The sequence below is a fragment of the Tachypleus tridentatus genome, chromosome 5, assembly GCF_004210375.1.
Source record: "Tachypleus tridentatus isolate NWPU-2018 chromosome 5, ASM421037v1, whole genome shotgun sequence".
Taxonomy (NCBI): Eukaryota; Metazoa; Arthropoda; class Merostomata; order Xiphosura; family Limulidae; genus Tachypleus; species Tachypleus tridentatus.
In genome coordinates this window covers 31,425,516-31,440,667 of record NC_134829.1, presented here as the reverse complement: position 1 = coordinate 31,440,667, position 15,152 = coordinate 31,425,516, and the positions used below count along the sequence as shown (strand labels likewise).

At 37.7% G+C, this 15,152-nt stretch overlaps 1 pseudogene across 1 annotated transcript in view; it reads left to right on the top strand.

Annotated features, from left to right (window-relative positions):
• LOC143250319 (calmodulin-binding transcription activator 2-like) overlaps positions 1–15,152 on the top strand; it is a 152,961-nt pseudogene that overhangs the window by 116,253 nt on the left and 21,556 nt on the right. Inside the window, exons 12-14 of the transcript XR_013028142.1 lie at positions 9,443–9,709; positions 10,891–11,081; positions 11,330–11,688. The product of XR_013028142.1 is annotated as a calmodulin-binding transcription activator 2-like (transcript). The remainder of the gene's footprint in view (positions 1–9,442; positions 9,710–10,890; positions 11,082–11,329; positions 11,689–15,152) is intronic.

Here is a 15,152-nt window from a genome sequence, read left to right as displayed (position 1 = left end):
GTTACGTGGCCATTTACCCATTTTTATTAAAAAGTTTTTAATGGACAGGAGATTCCAAGTTTGCGTGGGTTTGACACTTTCCTGTTCTTTTCTACAGGAACTTGGAGTCCCTCAAGGCTGTGTTCTGAGTGCCATACTTTTCAGTATAAAATTTAATGCCATCATTGAACAACTTCCTCTCACTGTTGCAAATGGGCTCTATGTCAACGACTTTCACATCTCATGTCAGTTGTCGAACATTAGGTATATTGAGCGGCAGCTACAGACTGCCCTCAGTTGTTTACTGGAGTGGACCACAGCAAATAGCTTTACCTTCTCACTCTCTAAAACTGTTTGCATGCATTTTTGCTGCCAATGGGGTATTCACTCTAATCCTGAACTCTGTACCGGTGAAGTTGTGCTGCCTGTGGTCACAGAGACCAAGTTCTTGGGGCTTATCTTTGACCGTAAGTTGACCTTTTTATCACACATCAAGCAGCTATGGGTCAAATGTACAAGAGCACTGAACATCCTCCATGTCCTCTCTTCCACCACTTGGGGAGCAGATTAACATTCTGTGCTAAAGATATATCATGCTCTTATTCGATCAAAACTTGTTTATGGATCACTGATCTATGGTTCTGCCAGACCCTTGGCCTTAAAGATGCTAGACCCTATTTATCATCAAGGAATTCTTTGGCTATGCACTGGGGCTTTCTGCACTTTCCCAGTTCAGAGCTTATGAATAGAATCTCAGGAACCTTCTTTGCACCTTCGCCATTTGCAACTGTTTTTACTATATGCTTTGAAACTTTGTTCCTTACCAAAGCATCCCACCTGGGCTTGTTTTCCTCCCCCGATAGGTCATGCTTTTTCAGACCAGGTGGTCTGCCATTGCTCCTTTTGGCCTTCGTATCCAGGTGCAGTTGGATGAATTGGGTCTGTCCTTGGATAACACTGCTGTATCCACTGGTCAGCCCATCCCACCATGACTTCTTACAGTCCCCAATTGTGACCTACATGTAAGTCATCTGAGAAATGTAGACATTCCTGATTGGAAATACTGTCTACTATTTGCTGAAAATCTTTTGATCCAGCCTTCCATTCCTATTTATACAGATGGTTCAAAATCAGGTGACTGTGTGGGCTCTGCCATGGTTTGTTGTGGTTTGGTGGTTGAGCACAGAATCCTCTCTACAGCTTCTGTGTTCAGTACTAACTGTATGCCATTTCCCTTGCCCTGGATTACATAGAAGCTAAGCAGTACTCAAACTGCACTGTTTATACTGACTCGCTTAGTTCTCTACTGGCCCTTGAATTGCTTCACGTTGGTTCATACCCTGTTCTCAATGATATTCAAAACTGACTGGCCCATTTCTCTTTAACATCTACTTCTATCCAATTTTTCTGGATACCATGCCACGTTGGTATTCGCGGGAATGAGCTTGCTGACACTGCAGCTAAGTCTGTCTGTACTGGCACTATCACCTCTGTGCCTGTTCTGTAGATGGACTATGGTCCTGTATTCAAGACTCGGCTCTGTGCCATCTGGCAGCTGACTTGGAGTGAGGAATGCAAAAACAAGCTTTTCCAAATAAAACCCTGTATTGGACTTTGGCTATCTTGCTTTCATAAGGATCAGAAAGAGGAACTTGTTCTAACTAGACTACACATTGGTCACAATTTTCTGACTCATCGTTTTCTTTTATCTGGAACTGATGCACCAGTGTGTAGTGTGTGTAACACTCAGATCACAATAAGCCACATTTTACTTTCTTGTCACAATGATGGCACCATTTTAAGCAAGTTCTGTTCCAAGTTTTGTCCATAATGTTAGACAGTGTTATTGGTGATGGTGACACTGTCCACCTTGGCAATATTTTTAGTTTTTTAAAGAGCCATTAATCTTTTTAATGCCATTTAAATTTTTAAATTTATACATTACACCTGATGTTGGCCTTTCCAAATCACAGTTCATCTAGTTCATTTAAATTAGAAACTGGCCAGTTTCATTTCAAATTGAACTAGATGAACTGTGATTTTTAAAATCAGGTGATTAAAAGGTGTGCTGTTTGAACTACCGTTAGTCTTCCTGGCAAGTTATTTGATAATTTTGGCTACATGTTTTTTAAAATCTTTTAATAAAAAGATTTTAAAAGACATGTAGCAAAATTATAATAATAACTTGCCAGGAAGAAAGGCCAACTTCAGGTGACTGATGGTGGTTTTTGTACTTACCTGTTAGTCTTCCTGGTGAATTATGATTATTACAGTTATGTTACAGAAAGTCCTTTACAACTTGAATTACTGTAATGTTTCTCTTGACATTGTAGACTAGATGTAAACATTGGTTTTATGCGATTTATGTTTTTTAAACTTTGTTTTGTTTTACCTTCATTTCCTTTTATGAATTTTGCAAAATTTACTTTTAACTTTTTACCAGATGATTGATGCAGATAGCCTAGCTGCGTTGTGCCATAAAACAGTAAATCAACCAACCATAAAGACAGAATTTTGAAGCCAAGTACTATCCTAATTTTGACATTTACATCACCACATTCACCTACTATCATCAAGGTGAGTTATCTAAATTGCAAGGTGTGGCCAGATATTCTAAACCCTCTTTGTTGTTTCCATTGATGGCAGTTTGGTCACTCAAGGACATCAATGTTATAGTTCCTTGACGTGTGCTTGTTGTGGTGGCAAGGCCCTTGATGCCTACGAGTGTGAAATGGACCCTCATTATGTTAATTTTAGTAGCTCCCCCTCCTACTTTCTGTTTTGCTATAGGTTGGTGGAAGAAACAAGGTACAGTGTTCGAAAATAGTTCAAAACATTTCTTACCCTGAGGCTCAAAAGTTACTGTTCACCACTCCATCTCAGACATTTGCTATTGCACTCCATTCCACTGTTACAGTGGGAGTACAGACAGATTTCTCTATGTCTCCGACAGAGTTGTTTTCAAATTACATCAAGAAGCCTTTTGCCTTTCATGATTAAAAGAGTTGACAAGTCAATGTTAACACCTATCTCTATTCCCACCATTCCTTCCAGCAGTTCCCCAGATACATTTCCTTTGGCTCCAGCTTCTGGCATTTCCTTGGGTCCATCTTCTTCTTTGGTCCTGAGATGCAGAACAATTATTCATTTGCATCCTTGGAATTTTCATCTACCAACAGAGACCTGCCTACTTGACCCAGGGATGTACCTATGAGATAGACCATCAAATAAAGAGAAACAACGACAAAGTGGCCAAAATCAGAAGGGCTCTTGATCCAATTCTCCTTCACGTAAGTAAAAATAGCCACTTTACTACAGTGGAACTGTCAAGGTTTACGTTCTAATTTGGATGACATCAAAGTGTTGATTGATTCTTACCATCTTATGTGTCTTTCCTTACAGGAAACATTTCTGAAACCTGTCGATACAGTAACCTTTTGGAAGTTTTTTGTGTATAGAAATGATGGGTTGTGTGATGGATGGGTGCATGTAGGGGTGGCAATGCTGGTTGATCAGTATGTGCCCACCCTATCTTTGCCACTCGATACACCCTTGGAGGCTGTAGCCATCCATGTTTCCTTGGGTCATATGATTACTGTTTGTTCTCTCTAACTATCTCCTGAGGAGATCTGTGATCACTCAGACCTGGATGCTCTCTTTTAACATCTTGCTGGCTCACTTTTTAATCTTGGGGGACTTTAATGGATATAATCCCATCTGGGGTGGTGCCGATATTGATGGGAAGGGTCTTTCTGTAGATAATATATTCTCAGATAATAACTTTTATATTTTCAATGCTTGCACTTATACCTATTTTCATACACCCAGTTAGTCTTTTACTGCTATTGATCTCTCTGTCTGTTCCCCTTCACTTTTCTCTCATTTTTTTTGGGGGGTTGACAGTGATCCATGGGGCAGTGATCATTTTCCTATCATACTAAGAAAAACTGGCTTTGGTCAATGCCACGTGACCCATGTGCCATAGTGAAAGCTGGACCAGGCCAAATGGCCCTCTTTTACTGTTCTCTTGAAACTTGATCTTGCTGTCATCTCTAAATCATTAATAGACAACTGTGTGGCAGCAGTAACTGACTGTATTGTCTAAGCAATTGCTCAGTCTGTTCCTAAAACCTTGACACATTTTCTACAGTATCCTTGTCCATGGTAGAATCCTGCCTGCCACATGGTATGGAAGGCTTAAAAACAGGCCTGGGATACCTTTTGTAGATATCCCACACTTTCAAACCACATTGGTTTCCAACAGGCCCATGCACATGCTCAGCAGGTATAACATCAAAGCCAGAAGAAATCCTTGAGTCAGTTCACAACTACTGTGTCTTCTACTACTAGTTCAAAAGTTATACAAGACAAGATTCAGAAGATCAGTGAGCAGTATACATCCAACCCTCTTTTGATCTTGCTCTCCTATGGCCACAAAGTTGCTGATGCCCAGAACATTGCTGATACTCTTGGCAAAAGCTTTTCTCTTGCATCTAGCAATTCTGCCTCATCCTCCATCTTCTTAGCCATCAAGACTTGGGCATAGTGATCACCTCTTTCATTTTGAGCTGACTGTCTCTGTGACTATAATTGCCCCTTTACACTGATGGAACTCCAGCTTGCTCTTTATCGGTCTGGCAGTATATCAGTCAGACCTTATGGTATTCACTACAAGATGCTGCACCATCTCTCTCCTGCCTCTCTTGTTATTCTACTGGTTGTTTTTTCTGGTGTTTGGCTCAATGCTATTATCCTTCCTTTTTTAAAGCCTGGGAAGGATTCCAAGATTCCTTCAAACTACTGTCCAGTTGCTTTGACGAGCTGTCTCTGTAAGACTTTAGAGAGGATGGTTAATGATTGTATTATTTGAATCCTTGATTCAAACAACCTCCTCTCATCCACCCATTGTGGGTTCCGATGACAGTGCTCCACTGTGGATTAACTGATTTGACTTGAAAAATCAATGAGGGAAACCTTTCTCAAGAGACAATGTCTTGTTTCTGTATTTTTTACCTTCAAAAAGCTTATGATACTATGTGGAGGTATGACATCCTGCGAGACCTCTACTTATTTGGGTTGTGTGGCTACTTGCCAATTTTAATTTAACATTTTGTAATAGAAATTCCAAGTCTGTGTGATTTGACACTTTCTTGTTCATTCCTGCAGGAATTTGGAGTCTCTCAGGGCTGTGTCTTGAGTGTCGCACTTTTCGTTATAAAGATTAATGCCATCAGTGGATAACTCCCCACCCCCATCCCTCACAGTTGCAAGCAGTCTCTATATTGGCAGCTTCCACATCTCATGTCAGTTGAGTGTGGGGTTTATTCTGTGGCAGCTACAGACTGCTCTCGATCATTTACTGAAGTGGACCACAGCAAACAGTTTAAACTTTTTATTGCTATAAAACCATTTGCATGTACTTCTGCTGCCAATGGGGTATTCACATCAATCCTAGTCTTTGTCTCTGAGAAGCTGTACTTTCCATGGTCCCTGAACCAAAGTTCTTGGGGCTTATCTTTGACCATAAACTGGCCTTTATTCCACACATAAAGCAATTACATATCAGAACTAAAAAGATATTGAACGTCCTCTGGGTTCTCTCTTCCACCTCTTGTGGAGTGGATTGATATTCTATGCTAAAAATCTATCATGCCCTCCTTCAGTCAAAACTGGACTATGAGTCTCTGAACTTTGGCTTTGACAGGGCCTTGGCCTGTTCACCATCAGAAGCCTCTGCTCTGCACTTCTCCAATTCAGAGTTTCTAGAATGAGTCTCATGACCATCCTCTACACCTCCACCATTTAGAACTGTCTTTACTGTATGCAGCAAAACTTCGATCCTTATCACAGAATCCCACCTGAAGTTGTGTTTTCTTTCGTCAGTGGGCCATTCTTTTTCAGAATAGATGGTCTGCCATTGCCCCTTTTGGCTTTCATACCCAGGTGCACTAAGCTGTATTGGGTCTGTCCTTGGATGACATTGCTGTCTCCACTCATCAGCCCATCACATTATGACTTATTACCATCCCCAAATGTGATCATTTTTGGAGTCACCTTGAGATGGCAGATGCTCCCGATTTGAAGTACTGTCTTCTATTTGCCAAACATTTTCCTGACTATCCTTCCATTCCCATTTATATGGGTGGTTTGAAATCAGGTGACTCTGTGGTTTCTGCCATGGTTTATTATGGTTTGGTGATTGCACACGTGATCCTCTCTACAGTTTCTGTGTTCAGTGCCAAACTGTATGCCATTTTTCTTACCCTGAATCACATAGAAGCTATGCAATACACAAACTGTACTATTTATACTGATTCACTTAGCTCAATACTGGCTCTGCCATCACTTCATGTTAGTTCTCACCCTACTCTCAGTGATATACAAAACCGACTGGCTCGTTTCTCTTTATCATCCATTTCTATCCAGTTATTCTGAATACTGGGCCATATTGGTATTCATGGAAATAAGCTCACTGACACCACAGCTGAGTCTGTCTGATCTGGTACTATAACAACCATGCCTGTCCCATTCAAGGACTATGATCATGTGTTCAAGGCTTAGCTCCAAGCCAGCTGGCAGTTGACATGGAGTTAGCAACGTGATGATAAACTTTTCCAGATAAAACCTTCTATTGAACTTTGGCCATTTTGCTTCCATAAGGATCGGAAGGAGGAAGTTGTCCTAGTTAGGCTATGTATTGGTCACGGTTTTTTAACTCATGATTTTCTTTTATTTGGGACTGATGCACCAATGTGTTGTCTGTGTAACACTCTGGTCACAATAGCCTACATTGTGCTCTTGTGCTGTCATTACAACTATGAGTGATGGCACTATTATAAATATGTTTTACCATGGGTTCACCCCTGATGTTGGACAATGTCATTGGTGATAGTAACATTGCCCATCTGAGTTGTGTTTTTAAATCTATTTAATTTTTAATTAAAAAATTGAACCTGTTTTTTTAACGTGTACCCTTTTTACACATTTTAATAATTTTACTTATTTTTAAATTGTTACTGGTTATATGGCATATATAGCCTAATTGCTTTGTGCCAATAAATGCCAAACAACCAACCAACTAAACAGAAACTGACCATTCAAAGTATGGTTTATGATTTGTAACATTTCTAATATATACTTTATACAACTTTAACATAAATAGTAAACAAACAAGAGTATTAAAAATTATGAATTTTCATATGAAGTAAGGATGTTGATACAAAAAGTTATGAAAGAAGAATTAAAACCACAATGACAAATTTATATAATTTAATATCCACTTTAGCAAATTTATACAAGGGCTGTTCAAAAAATACGCGGACTGACGTCATAAAACAAAATGTACTTTATTTAGAAGTTACAGGTCTGGGACCCCTTCAAAGTACTCTCCTCCCCAACACACACACTTATCCCAACGGTGTTTCCACTTGTTGAAACATTCCTGGTACGTTTCTTTTGTAATGTCCTCCAGCTCCTTCATCGCATTTGCCTTAATCTCGGGAATCGTCTCAAATCTTCTTCCTTTCAAGGGTCTTTTGAGTTTGGGGAACAAGAAAATATTGCAAAGAGCAAGGTCAGGTGAGTAGAGGGGGTGGGGAAGAACAGTGATCGAGTGTTTGGCCAAAAACTCACGAGTTCTGAGGCACAAATTTCGCAGCAACGCGGTGCATCTTCAATTTTTCGGTCAAAATCTCATAACAAGATCCAACTGATATCCTACACTCTTCAGCAAGCTCTCTGACAGTCAGACGTCGATTTGCCCGCACCAGGGTGTTGATTTTGTCAACGTGTGGGTCGTCAGTTGACGTGGAAGGACGTCCAGGACGCTCATCACCTTCAATGGACTGTTGAACATCCTTAAAACGTTCATGCTACTTGAAACATGCCGTACGCTTCATAGCAACATCACCGTAAGCCGTGTTAAACATAGCAAAAGTTTCAGTTGCAGATTTTCCAAGTTTAACACAAAATTTCACAGCAAGTCGTTGCTCCTTCAGGTCATTCATTCTGAAATCTGCCAAACGAAAAAATCGCACTTCACTTAAAACCGTGTAGCTAATACACAAATGAAGATATCTGCAATCGGGAAATGGCGTCGTAATCAGCTGATCTGTGCGAACCTAGCAACACCAAGCGGATTCCCCTGGAACCAACTGGAGCCGCGCAATTCAAACAGTCCGCATATTTTTTGAACAGACCTCGTACACTTATCTAAGGCTAAAATTAGGTTTACATTTATGAATTTGTGATTGTGGTTTTAATTCTTGTAAACGTTATAGCTATCATGAATATGTCCATGTTGAAAATTTATAGATGTTGTGTCCAGTACATTGACATATAAATTCTGAAAAAATAATTAGGAAAAAAAATAATTTTAATGGAAGTTAAGGATTCTTGGGTATCTGCAGAATTGTTACAAAACTGCTATAACAAGTATCCAAGACAAATGTTGCAATAAAAAGTACACAAGCGAGTAAAGTGATACTAGCTGGATACATTTTAAAACAATTTTCAATTCCTAGTTATGTTGAAAGGTTTTGACTGCTTTGTTTAGCAATGGATCACAATACCAACCAAAGTAATTTTATCCCTAATTTACTGTAGGATTGGTAGAAATTCTGCACTATGTTCTTGGTTTTTCATCTGACAAGAAAATGCAACTTTTCTTGCAGAGGGAGCCATGCTCAGTCAGGCTTGCTTTGGCTCATGATTATAGGTTTTTAATTAGTTGTAAATGTGTCCCTATTCACCACTGAATAAAACTGTGGAGCCAAACTAAACCTATCTAGTTTTTGCACATCAACTAACAGTTCCAGTCTTTAATCTCAGGTCCATTGTCACAACAAAACTGCATGAGTTGTACACATAAATATTCTAAGCTAGTTCATAGGATATTCATTCAGAAACTAATATGCTTAACTTTTCAAATAGATACAACAGTGTGTGGAATGCTACTTTTTAATAATATTATATATTATCTACAGTTGGTGGTGTATAATTTGGCATGTGACTACTGAGTTAGCCAAGGTAAAGTGGTTAGTGTGTAGAGACATTGGATTCAACTAAGGATCCATGGTTTGCATCCCATTACAGCAAAATCCCATTATTTAATTAGAGTAGTCAAAGTATTGATGGTACAGCACTGTGTTGACCACCTGCCTTCCCTCTGATCTGCCAGCTCAAAATTAGGGATGGCTATCTTAAAACATTCTTGTGTACATACTTTTGTGTGAATATCCAAAGCAAAAAAAGTATGTAAGTACATTAACAAAGGTAACATTTACTAAAACGAGAATCATATAAATTATCTAATAGTGACACTCAAGTACTTAAAACTTAAGTAATCATTATGCAGTATGAACAGAAATTGTTAGATAGCTAAATGCAGACCAAATAGAGTCATAGATGATTGGAAAGACCTTTTTCAATCTACCTCATGATTTTTTCCATGTTTTTCATCCAGGTATGCAGAAACACACAGAGGAGCTTTGAAGACAGGTTAGTTGTTTTGTGTCAAAGGTTGATGAGTGGAGCTTGGACCAAAAGCAATGATACTAGCCCACTGCAGGTCACTTCTCATTTTGATCTCACCTTACTTCACTTAGCATCAGCTCTTGGTTATAGCATACTGGTTTGTACCCTGCTGCATTGGAGAATTGACAATCCATCATTTGTCATAGCATCTGAAGTGGATGCTCTAAAGCTAGACAAGAATATGTGTACACCTCTAGTAAGTACAAATTCTAAGTAGAGATAAGCACATGTGTATACACCACTAGTAAGTACAAGCTGTAAGTAGAGACAAGAAAATGTGTACACTACCAGAAAGTACAAGCTCTAAGTAGAGACAAGAATGTGTGTACACCTATAGTAAGTACAAGCTCTAAGTAGAGACAAGAACATGTGTGTACATCTCTAGTAAGTACAAGCTCTAAGTAGAGACAAGAACATGTGTATACACCACTAGTAAGTACAAGCTCTAAGTAGAGACAAGAACATGTGTGTACACCTATAGTAAGTACAAGCTCTAAGTAGAGACAAGAACATGTGTGTACATCTCTAGTAAGTACAAGCTCTAAGTAGAGACAAGAACATGTGTATACACCACTAGTAAGTACAAGCTCTAAGTAGAGACAAGAACATGTGTGTACATCTCTAGTAAGTACAAGCTCTAAGTAGAGACAAGAACATGTGTGTACATCTCTAGTAAGTACAAGCTCTAAGTAGAGACAAGAACATGTGTATACACCACTAGTAAGTACAAGCTGTAAGTAGAGACAAGAAAATGTGTACACTACCAGAAAGTACAAGCTCTAAGTAGAGACAAGAATGTGTGTACACCTATAGTAAGTACAAGCTCTAAGTAGAGACAAGAACATGTGTGTACACCTCTAGTAAGTACAAGCTCTAAGTAGAGACAAGAATATGTGTGTACACCTATAGTAAGTACAAGCTCTAAGTAAAGACAAGAACGTGTGTGTATACCTCTAGTAAGTACAAGCTGTAAGTAGAGACAAGAATATGTGTGTACACCTATAGTAAGTACAAGCTCTAAGTAAAGACCAGAACGTGTGTGTATACCTCTAGTAAGTAGAGTTTCTAAGTAGAGATAAGCACACATGTACAGCACTAGTAAGTACAGTTTCTAAGTAGAGATAAGCACACGTGTACACCTCTAGTTTACAGTTAGAAAATCTGAAGAATAAAATGTTTATGAATTATAAATATCCACGTTGAAGCTCAATTGTTCAAATGTACAAAAGTAAAAAAAACAGTAAATACCTAGTTTTTACATATAAAGTTTATGTTTTTATTTGTATGTTGATGTTATATATTAATATACGTCTAGTATGAAATAGGTATTTATTCATTAATAAACGACCTTGGTGGTATATATTGGTACTTTTTAAGTTGTGGGCCTGTGCTCGTGGACACAAAGAGGTAGCATTATTATTGTACCAGTGGAATAGATCAGCAATCAAGATTCTGGACAGTAATGGTAATGATCCCTTGACAGTTGCACGTAACAAGGGTTATCATGGTCTAGCAGAACAAATGGAGCACTGGGAACAAGTTCCGCAGTTCCAGGAAAATAGTTCAGGGTGAGTAACTTGAAAACTATAACCAAACACGTTTTTACCCTTAATACTAAAACCAAACACGTTTTTAAACTTAACTGTTAATATTTAATTTTCAGCTGATCTGAGCCATTTTCTGTTTACACTTCTTTCTTTTCTCATTTCTTTTTCTGTTCCAAACACATTATGATGTGAGTTGAATTTGTTGTGATGTTGTTGTTGATATTTTATAAATGAATATGTGTATTTTCATGTATTATACACTGTTCCAGGGACAGCCCTAAGGCAAGCTCTCCTGTCAGAAACTCTTTAAAGTCTGCCCTTCACAGTTTGTCTACTACTTCTGGTGCGCACAATCTGTCATCTCTACTTACAAATCCCATACCTAATACCTGGGCCTCGAGAAGCACTAATCAGTCTGAACTACATAAAATACTGGCAAAATTTTCTGTAGATAAGAGTCCATTCCTTTCGGGGCTTTCTGCATCTGGAGATACGGATAAGCATTCAGTTAGTAACAAAACACCATTGCTATCTTATGAAGGCCATAGTTTATCTTTACCCTTGACAAGGTCATCCACTTCAAAACTCATAGAAGACAGTAGCTTATTATCACCTCACATTTATATAGGTAAATTATAGTCACAGTTTCAAGTTATAGAAATATAACAAAACCTTTGAGGATAGGTTGAAATTTGCTCTCTTGCATTTTATAAGATTGAATCAACATAATCTTTCTTTGTGATATTTAGGATATAAACCATCAACAGGTATTTATTTGCTCTTATGTGTTGAAATAAACAAAATAACACTTACACTCAGTGGCCACTTTATTAAGTACACCTATCTAGTACCATGTAGGACCCAATTTGTCTCCAGAACAGCCTGAATTCTTTGCAGCATGGATTTAACAAGGTGCTGGAAACATTCCTTAGGGATTTCAGTTCATGCTGGGTCAGTAGTGCTGCACAGTTCCTACAGATTTATTGGCCACATTTTAATGCTTCAAACCTCTCGTTCCAACTCATCCTAAAAGTACTGTATTGGATTGAGATTTGGAGACTGTGCAGGCCACTGGAAAATACTGAAGTCACTATAATGTTCTTGGAACCAGCTTGAGATGATGCATGCTTCTTGATATGGTGCATTATCCTGCTGGAAGTAGTCACTGGAAAACAGGTAGACAGTGACCATAAAGAAATGCATATCAATGTGCAAGTACACTGTGTCATTCAGATGATGCTCAATTGGTATTAAGGGGCCTAATGTGTGTCAAGAAAGCACTCTCCACGCCATTGCACCACCGTCATCACCAGCCTGTATTACTGACAAAAGGCAGGAAGAATTCATGCTATTCATGCCAAATTATGACCATACCATCTGCAACTTGCAGCAGAAATAGAGATTTGTCAGACCGGGTGACATTTTTCCAATCTCAGTTGTCCAGTTTGGTGATTCCATGCCAACTGTAGCCCCATCTTCCTGTTCTTAACTAACAATAGTGGAACCTAATGTAGTCTTATGTTGCTGTAGCTCATCTGCTTCAAGGTTTGAAATGCTATCATTCAAAGATGCCCTTCTGCACACCTCTCTTATAAAGAGTGGTTATTTGAGTATTCGTGCCTTTTTTCAGCTTGAATGAGTCTGGCCATTCTCCTCTGACCTCTCTCATTAACAAAGTTTTTTTGCTTGCAGTACTGCTGCTCACTGGATGTTTTTGTTTTTGCACCTTTCTTTATATAAACTCTAGAAACTGTAGGGCATAAAAATCCCAGGTGGTTAACAGTTTTTGAGGTGCTGAAACCACCATGTCTGGCACCAATAATTCCACAGTCAAAGACATTAAGGTCATGCATCTTCCTCATTCTAATGTTTGGTTGAACAACAACTGAACTTTTTGACCATGTCTGTATGCTTTATATATTGAATTGTAGACACATGACTCACTGTTTGGCTATTTGCATTAATGAGCTGGTTTACCTAATAAAGTGACTACTGAGTGTACTTTTGCACATACAAAATATTAGACATATGATCTAGTTGATATTTGTTTTGTTTGAAATAAAATTTAAAAACGTTAGTTGGGAGTAAAATAGAAAACAAACAAATATAACAAAGTCATGTTATAAACTAACTGGTTTTTCTAGACTATGAAGTTTCCAAAATAAGTTATAATGAAAATTCCAATATATATATATAATGTATTTAGGTCAAAAAGTAAACTTTACTTAAACATTGTCCGAATGATGTAGAGATTTCAAGAATTACTGAGAATGCTGAATGTGTGTATTGAGAAGTTCATTAAAGCAGTGTTTTGATTATGATGTTTAACACATTGGTTCCTATGTGACCTGTGATGGTCTCCCAGTAAGACCCACACAACCCACCAGTAAGTCATGCTCTATTTTCTTTTCAAAGGGCCACTTATTAGCTCGTACATAATGGCTACGTATACACTTTTCCTAAAAGAAAGTAATTGTAAAGTGACTAATGGGACCCTGGAAAGTCTCAACAAAATAGGTTTGGGAGCCAACGTGTTAAACAGTCTTCTAATTTATCATAATCATGTTGTTTGCATCATTATTAAGAACAGTTCAAGGTTATTTTTTAGTTTCTTACAGTTTCTATTATCGTTATATTCTCATTTTGAACTCTACTACTTCAGTTATCCTTTAATAAATGTAAACTTGAGAATTAATTGGTTTTAAATGCTCTGTAAACTTAATTACTTTAATGAGTTTAACAACATTAAACATATGGTATTTATTTGTTATTGTATCTGAGTGTGTTAATCTCATAATACTGAGTTTTAATATACATGTATGCATATATACACACACACACACACACACACACATATATATATATTAATATTTTTCCAGTGTTACGTGATGTTGTTAATTTTTTTACTTTTAAACATAGGTCTTAGTTATTCATATCTTCAGTTAAAAACCAGAGATTTTATGGTTTGAAAAATACAAATATGTGTTGTGGCTCTTTGACATATAATGTGTGGCTCACAGAAATATGTTGGATGAGCTCCTCTTTTCATCACAATTAATATAAAACATAAATAAAAACTTTTCAAGTTTTATAATTATTTACCAAATACAAACTGAGAGTCCACTGGATTAAAATGTAAGTTTAATGTTCATGGTAAGTAAATATATTTAAGAATTTAAATCCTAATTTTAGTGTTAGATTTCAGTCAGAGATTAAAGAAATTTTGGATCAACAAGGATTACAGAGGAATTGTACTGGAGAATCAGTAATCATACAAGCAAGGATTACAGAGGAATTGTACTGGAGAATCAGTAATCATACAAGCAAGGATTACAGAGGAATTGTACTGGAGAATCAGTAATCATACAAGCAAGGATTACAGAGGAATTGTACTGGAGAATTAGTAATCATACAAGCAAGGATTACAGAGGAATTGTACTGGAGAATTAGTAATCATACAAGCAAGGATTACAGAGGAATTGTACTGCAGAATTAGTAATCATACAAGCAAGGATTACAGAGGAATTGTACTAGAGAATCAGTAATCATACAAGCAAGGTTTACAGAGGATTTGTACTGGAGAATCAGTAATCATACAAGCAAGGATTACAGAGGAATTGTACTGGAGAATTAGTAATCATACAAGCAAGGATTACAGAGGAATTGTACTGGAGAATCAGTAATCACTGCTGAAAATGTTAGTTTTAGTGGGCATGGCTTGCGATTGCTTGATTATGGCATGTGTGGCTGTGTTGTGGGCAATGAAATTAAGGACTGTTTGTGTGACACTGGGCACTGTAGAGTTTGATTGCATTGTTTGTGTTGAAGCTTATTGCTTCTTTTCGATCTAATTTTTTAAAAGTGTTTGTGAAAAGTTTTTGAAGGAAGATGGCATCATCAATTTGTTATAAGTGAAAGTATGAAGATGAAAACAAAAATTTTGAGCCAGAGTGAAAGGAAATTTTGAATTCACCATTAAAGGAAGTAAACCTTTGTGTCTTATCTGCAACGTGTTACTCAGTCATTACAAAGCCAGTACTTTGAAATGCCACTATAAAACAAATCACAAAAACTTTTCATCTGATTATCCAC